General features: G+C 36.1%; 1 pseudogene; it reads left to right on the top strand.

The window, feature by feature from the left end:
- Window positions 1-2,966: 2,966 nt before the first annotated feature.
- LOC116645804 lies at window positions 2,967-4,682 on the top strand (annotated as a pseudogene).
- The last annotated feature ends 2,364 nt before the right edge of the window (window positions 4,683-7,046 follow it).

Below are 7,046 nucleotides of genomic sequence, written 5' to 3'. Positions count from 1 at the left end.
AAAGTCATAGAGACCTTCCCAAATTTTCTAGGTTTTATTGTTACTATTTATGACTTACATCTAAAACAAAACTGCGTCAACTAGCTGCTTCTAATTCAATTTTTTTCCTATCAAGGTACTTTAAAAAAACCTCTACAAATTTTTTGGTAAAATTTCCTAAAACGTACATAAGTAAGAAGAGATATTGTGGTTTAATGCCAGTTCCTAATATGGTAACAATATTTTCAGGTTCATTGATTCAATCATTCAGTAAAATAATTTTTGAGCAGTTATTATGAACCATATTTGGTAGTGGGAACACAATAACAGGGGTGGAGCAGTGGGAAATGAATGTATTTCATGTATCAGACCAAGGGAAACTCCTTGTGTGGCGTAAATTTTTTCCTGTTCCATTACACATGCTAACTGTGCTTAATAAGATGTATTTTCTGCTTGTAATGGAAATAATATCTCCTGGGATAGTCAAATGTAATAATAACTAGGCTGCAGAGTTTAAACACACATGGCAACAAATAGAAATATTTTTTAATTGAATTTCTCTGCCCAATTTTTGGAATCACATCCCTCTCCTGCAGCAAAATTTCTCTTACCCACTTTGTGTCTTCTCAATTTCCAGAGCATAACTTTAAAGGTCATCAAATTGAAAACCAAGAAAAATCTCAAATCCTTTAATTTGCCTTTATGTAAAAGTGAGGAAATTTTGGCACAATGTATCTAAGACAACATGCTTTTGAACTATTTTGGAAGTTATCATTTAGCTGGCCTTGTAGAAAGGACTGGGGCTGCTCAGTCAGTATAAGTCTGGTACCTCTGAGTAAGATCAGGAGCTATAGATAATAATTGCCCTGTGACTTGCACCACTTTATTTTTTGAAAATCAAAGTATTTTTCCTTGTTTGCAAATGAAGGGTACATGCTGAGAGAAAGCTGTGAAAAAGTTTGGGTTGTGGTAGGAAGTGTTTCAGGCACCTAAAAAGATAAATGAAGAGAGGGAAAAGAGAACTATAAGAACATAGAGTACAAATGAGATAAATCATGAGAATCTGTTCAAAGAACGAAATATTGAAGGAACAACAGCAGGAAGAACAGAAACTAAGCCTCCCACACATTCACTCTGGCCCAGCTCCAGCCAGAGACATAGTGAGCACATCTGATATAAAATTTTGAGGGGAAAAATGAAAGTGAGGAGAATATCAATAATTTAATAGTGTGTAGAGCCAAAGGAAAAAGTTAAAAATAAAAACAGAAAAAAAATCAACAATACTTATTTTGCCTTTTCCTACCACAAAGGCTATCTGAAGAGACCTTTTAAAATGGGAAAAAAGTGGGAGAAAGGAACTTAACATTGAGTACCATCTGTGTGGTACAGAGTTCCACATGCATTATATTATTTAATTTCTCAGACAACTCTGAACTGCAGTTACTTCCCCCCACTATTTTTATATAGGAAAAGTGAGGTTCAGGAGATTTTCATGTGTCTTAATACAATAAGCTGAATTTCAAATGTGTCTAATGATGAAATTAACACTACCACTCAATACAATTTTGCAGCATTCTGCTCAGAATATTTGGTAGAAATATTCAGTACTCAACCTGACTCATTTTTCCTGCCATCTATACTAAAAAAGTACATCCACCCATACAAAAATACATACTTAAAATAGCAACAGGGTCATGAATATCAAGCCCTGCATTGTTGGAAACTCTATGTACTATGGCAAGCTAAGGATGAGAAAGTTAATATAGGTTGGAGTTATATTACAAAGTATTCATGGATGAGTAGCATAGACAAATAACAATCTGGAGGCGGACCAAGTGAGTCCTAATGTAACTAAAGGGGGGAAACTTTACATGATGAGTCATGTAAGTCTTTTTTTTTTAAGTTTCTTTTTTTTCTTTTTTAATATTTTATTTATTTATTTGACAGAGAGAGAACACCAGCAGGGGCAGTGACAGGCAAAGGAAGAGGGACAGGCAGGCTCCCCGCTGAGCAGGGAGCCTTATGTGGGTCTCTATCCCAGGATCCTGAGATCAAGATCTGGGCTGAAGGCAGATGCTTCACCCACTGAGTCACCCAGGTGCCCCGTCATGTAAGTCTTGATCAGACCACATGAATTGTGATATTTCACATTTTGAAACCAAGACTTTAAAATTTACTAGATCTAATAAAAGTGGTAAAGCTTTTCCACCAATTTAATTCAGAAATTAGTTCATTCATTCATAAATTGAACTTCTATTGAGCACCTACTATGTGGCAAACCTATATTAGCCAACCAGAGTGTAATCATGAGTAAGGACTTGAGACTGACTATTCTAGCCATCAAGGAACATACTTTCTAGTGAGAGAGATGGGTAAACTTAATTATTATGAAATGTGTTTAATATAGTATTAGGAATATGAGGGACAGAAGCAGGAAAATGTTTATCTTGGCCTGGAAGGCTGACCTAAAGCCTGCATAGTTTTGATAAGAATCAAATACATGCTGGTTGCTACATTCTTTATGGGTCTCATGACTGCCTGTATACTTCCCTGATAATTAATGTCGACTTGAATGATAAGCACCAGAGGAATCTTGCCAAAGTAGTTTTATAAGTAGAAATTCAAAGAAATTTGAAGAAACTTTTGTAATTGGATACTCCCTGCATGCCCCCTTCTCCTTCATTACTAAGCATATAACAACCAGCCTCACACAGCAAAAAGTACATCTCTTTCTGCCCACAGGTCCTGTCTCTGCGCTACTTAAGTAAAGTTAGTGAGTTGCACCATAAACATCTCAAGAAAATTTTCTTGACCATTGCATTAGAGGAGCCCATATCAAGATCAAGGCATTAACTAATTTGCAGGAAGTTAGGGACAGTTTTATGGGAAAAGATATATAGATATTAGATATTTATTTAGATATTTCATAGAGAAATTAAGTTTCAGTCAAATAGAGATGATGGGGAAGAGCCCTCTACTAGCCTCCGATGGCCTGTCTCACTGCCCTGCACTGCCACTGCCCTGCAGAAGTGCTTCTATTATCCACAGTCTTTCACCAAATTATGCCAGTGTCCAGAGCACTGGCTCCTCATCCACTTGGGCCTATACCAAAGGTATAAAAGCTGGTGCAGATGCTTGAGCCTTAATGCTTCAAGGTACAGACCTTTTAGCCAATGTTGTAGCCCTTACTATGGAGCCAAAGGGAAGAACAGTGATTATTGACCAGAGTTGAGGAAGTCCCAAAGTAACAAAAGATGGTGTGACTATTGCAAAAGCAATTGGCTTAAAAGATAAATATAAAAATATTGGTGCTAAACTTGTTCAAGATGTTGCCAATAACACTTTTGAAGAGACTGGGGATGGCACCACTACCACTACTGTCCTGGCACGCTCTATTGCCAAAGAAGGCTTCGAGAAGATTAGCAAAGGTGCTAATTCTGTGGAAGTCAAGAGAGGTGTGATATTACCTGTTGATCCTGCAATTGCTGAACTTAAGAAGCAGCCTTCAGTGACAACCCCTGAAGAAATTGCTCAGGATGCTATGATTTCTGTAAATGGAGACAAAGAAATTGGCAACATCATTTCTGATGCAATGGCAAAGTTTGGAAGAAAGGGTGTCATCACAATAAAGGATGGGAAAAACACTAAATGATGAATTAGAAATTATTGAAGGCATGAAATTTGATCAATTTCTCCATACTTTATTAATACATCAAAAGATCAGCAATGTGAACTCCAAGATGCCTATGTTCTACTGAGTAAAAAGAAAATTTCTAGTGTCCGGTCCATCATCCCTGCTCTTAAAATTACCAATGCTCACTGTAAGCCCTTGGTCATAACTGCTGAAGATGTTAAGGGAGAAGCTCTGAGTACACTCACTTTGAGTAGGCTAAAAGTTGGTCTTCAGGTTGTGGCAGTCCAGGCTCCAGATCTTGGTGACAATAGAAAGAATCAGCTTAAAGACATGGCTATTGCTACCGGTGGTGCAGTGTTTGGAGAAGAACTGACCTCACAACTTAGAAAATGTTGGAGAGGTCATTGTGACCAATGATGATGCCATGCTCTTAAAAGGAAAAATTGAGAAGGCTCAAATTGAAAAATGTATTCAAAGAAATCATTGAGCAGTTATATATAACAACTAGAAAATGTGAAAAGGAAAAACTGAACGAACGTCTGGCAAAACTCAGATGGAGTAGCTGTGCTGAAGGTTGGTGGGACAAGTGATGTTGAAGTGAATGAAAGACAGTTACAGATGCCCTCAGTGCTCCACCAGCTGCTGTTGAAGAAGTCATTGCTCTGGGAGAGGGTTGTGCCCTGCTTCGATGCATTCCTGCCTTAGATTCAATAACTCCAGCTAATGAAGATCAAAAAATTGGTATAGAATTATTAAGAGAACACTCAAAATTCTTCCAGTGACCACTGTTAAGAATATAGGTGTTGAAGGATCATTGATAGTTGAGAAAATTATGCAGAGTTCCTCAGAAGTTGGTTATGACACTATGCTTGGAGATTTTGTGACTATGGTGGAAAAAGGAATCATGGATCCAACTAAGATTGTAAGAACTGCTTTCTTGAATGCTGCTGGAATGACCTCTCTGTTAACTACAGCAGAAGGTGTAGTCACCGAAATTCCTAAAGAAGAGGAAGACCCAGGAATGGGTGGAATGGGAGGTTGTATGGAGGTGGCGTGTTCTGATTCCTAGAATGGTGCTTTACCATAATTTTTTAAAGGCTTCTTAAATATATATTTAACATTTTTAAAAGTACAGAAAATTAAGAAATTTTACAAAGAGGCATGAACCACATCCCAGACTTAACAAATATTAAAATTTTGCTCTATTTCCCTCAGACATATTTTATAATGAATAAAACATGATAGACAAAATCTTTCTTGGTTTGTATACATTTAATATGAATAGATCCATAAAATATATAATATCATGTCAGTGTTCTTGTTACATCTTTGTATAAATGTTTTATGTTGTTTATGTATTTCTGTAACTTACTCTTAAACTTAACATTACTTTTGAGATCTATCTTTATTAATACATAAATTTAGTTTATTTCAACATATATATAACATCCCATTACATGAATATTCCACAATTATTTATGTTTGCTAATGTAGAAATAAACATCCTTTACACAAGTTTCTGTAAGATACAAATTCAGATCTAGGATTGCTAATATGTTTACTGTCATAAAATCTTGACATTTTGATTTTGATTTTGGCAAATTTCTCTCTAAGATGACTATACCAGTTTATTGCTCTGCCATCAGGGTAAGATAATTCCTATCATCCCAAATACTCACCAAAGCTTGATATTTTATCACCCTTTTAAATATTTGCAACTCTGATGGGTTTGAAATGGTATCTCCTTATTGTAATCTGCATAAACACTAATGTTTACTTCTATAAAATTTATCTAAAATTATATAACCTTCCACTGTTGCACTTTTTGTCTTATTGATTTATAAAAGCCATTATTAATTTAGAATACAATTACTTGCCTGTGAATGTATTAATAATAATTTGTTACAGATTAACTGCCCTTCAAGTTTATTATTTTTCAACCTCCTTTATATATTTAAATATACACATACTATTTTAAGTAGCCTATATGTTACTGGTGAAACATAAAAGTATAATAACCACCTGTGAATTCACCACCAGAACACTCTCAATGTCTACATCCCTTTCCCCTATCCCATTATCCTGTTCTCTTCTCCAAGGCTACTGTCTCTTTCTTGGGTGTAACATTCCCTTACTTTTTTTTTTTTTAATTTTATTATGTTATGTTAATCACCATACATTACATCATTAGTTTTTGATGTAGTGTTCCATGATTCATTGTTTGCGTATAACACCCAGTACGTGCCCTCTTTAATACCCATCACCGAGCTAACCCATCCCCCCACCCCCCATTATTTTTTAAAAAGATTTTATTTATTTATTTGAGAGAGACAGAGACAGAGAGACAGAGATATAGAGACAGAGCATGAGTGGGGAGGAGAGGGAGAAGCCGGCTCCCCATTGAGCAGGGAGCCTGACACTGGGCTCAATCCCAGGACCCTGGGATCATGACGTAAGCAGAAGGCAGCCACTTAACCAACTGAAACACCCAGGAGCCCCAGTCCCTTGCCATTATTAATGAACTGTGAGAGGAAGCTCAAGGCAGTGCTCCTCAACAATAACTTCAGAGAAGCCAGTTGAAGGAAATGACTGAAGAAAAGCCTGGCTGATACTTAAGAAAATCATTGTAACCATCAGTTACTGGTTTCAGTTGACAAAATACAATGGTTTACTACTGTCATTGTCCATGCCTATGGAAAATTTATATTATATTTTTGAATAAAAAGACATTTGCACATTCCTGACAACTGAGTGCAAGGGCCATGTACCAATGTACTGCTTTCAACTTAAATCACTGAGGCATTTTTACTACTATTCTGTTAAAATCAGGATTTTAGTGCTTGCCATTACCAAATGAAAAGTAAAAAAACAGCCTTTCTGTGGAGAGTATGAATAATTGTATACAAAGTAGAGAAATATCAAATTATGTGACAACTTTGTGTAATAAAAATTTGCTTAAAGTTAAAAAAAAGTGATGAAGAAAAAAGTTCTTGATAAAGATGATTTTAAGGAGGAAACGGGAATTCCTAGGTGAAAAATACAAATGTGCTTTGAATCCTTTCTCTGTCACTTAGTCACTTTGAAACCTTGGGTAATTTAACTTCTTTGAATTTCAGTTTTCTCATCTATTATATGGTTTCTCGTCTAATAAAATCCTCTACCAAAGATGGTTGTGAGAAATAACCAGTATGAGTCACCAGGAAATCCAGTCTGAAATGTGATGATCATTTTCCTCCATACATCTGATGTCCTGTGAGTCTAACCTTCAATACTGAGAAAGGAGAAACCTATTCTCCTAAAACTTATTTGAAAATTCTGTTGGCTACTTACTGCTACACTCAATGGGGACCATGGTTCTGACTTAGCATGATAATTCCTTTGCTCTTGGGCCTGTCCTTCTAAATACTTTAGATTCAAGTAATTGCCTGTGTGA

The sequence above is a fragment of the Phoca vitulina genome, unplaced genomic scaffold (genome assembly GCF_004348235.1).
Source record: "Phoca vitulina isolate PV1807 unplaced genomic scaffold, GSC_HSeal_1.0 scaffold34, whole genome shotgun sequence".
Taxonomy (NCBI): Eukaryota; Metazoa; Chordata; class Mammalia; order Carnivora; family Phocidae; genus Phoca; species Phoca vitulina.
The sequence above is the reverse complement of the archived record's forward strand: the minus strand, read 5'-3'. Positions and strand labels throughout refer to the sequence as shown.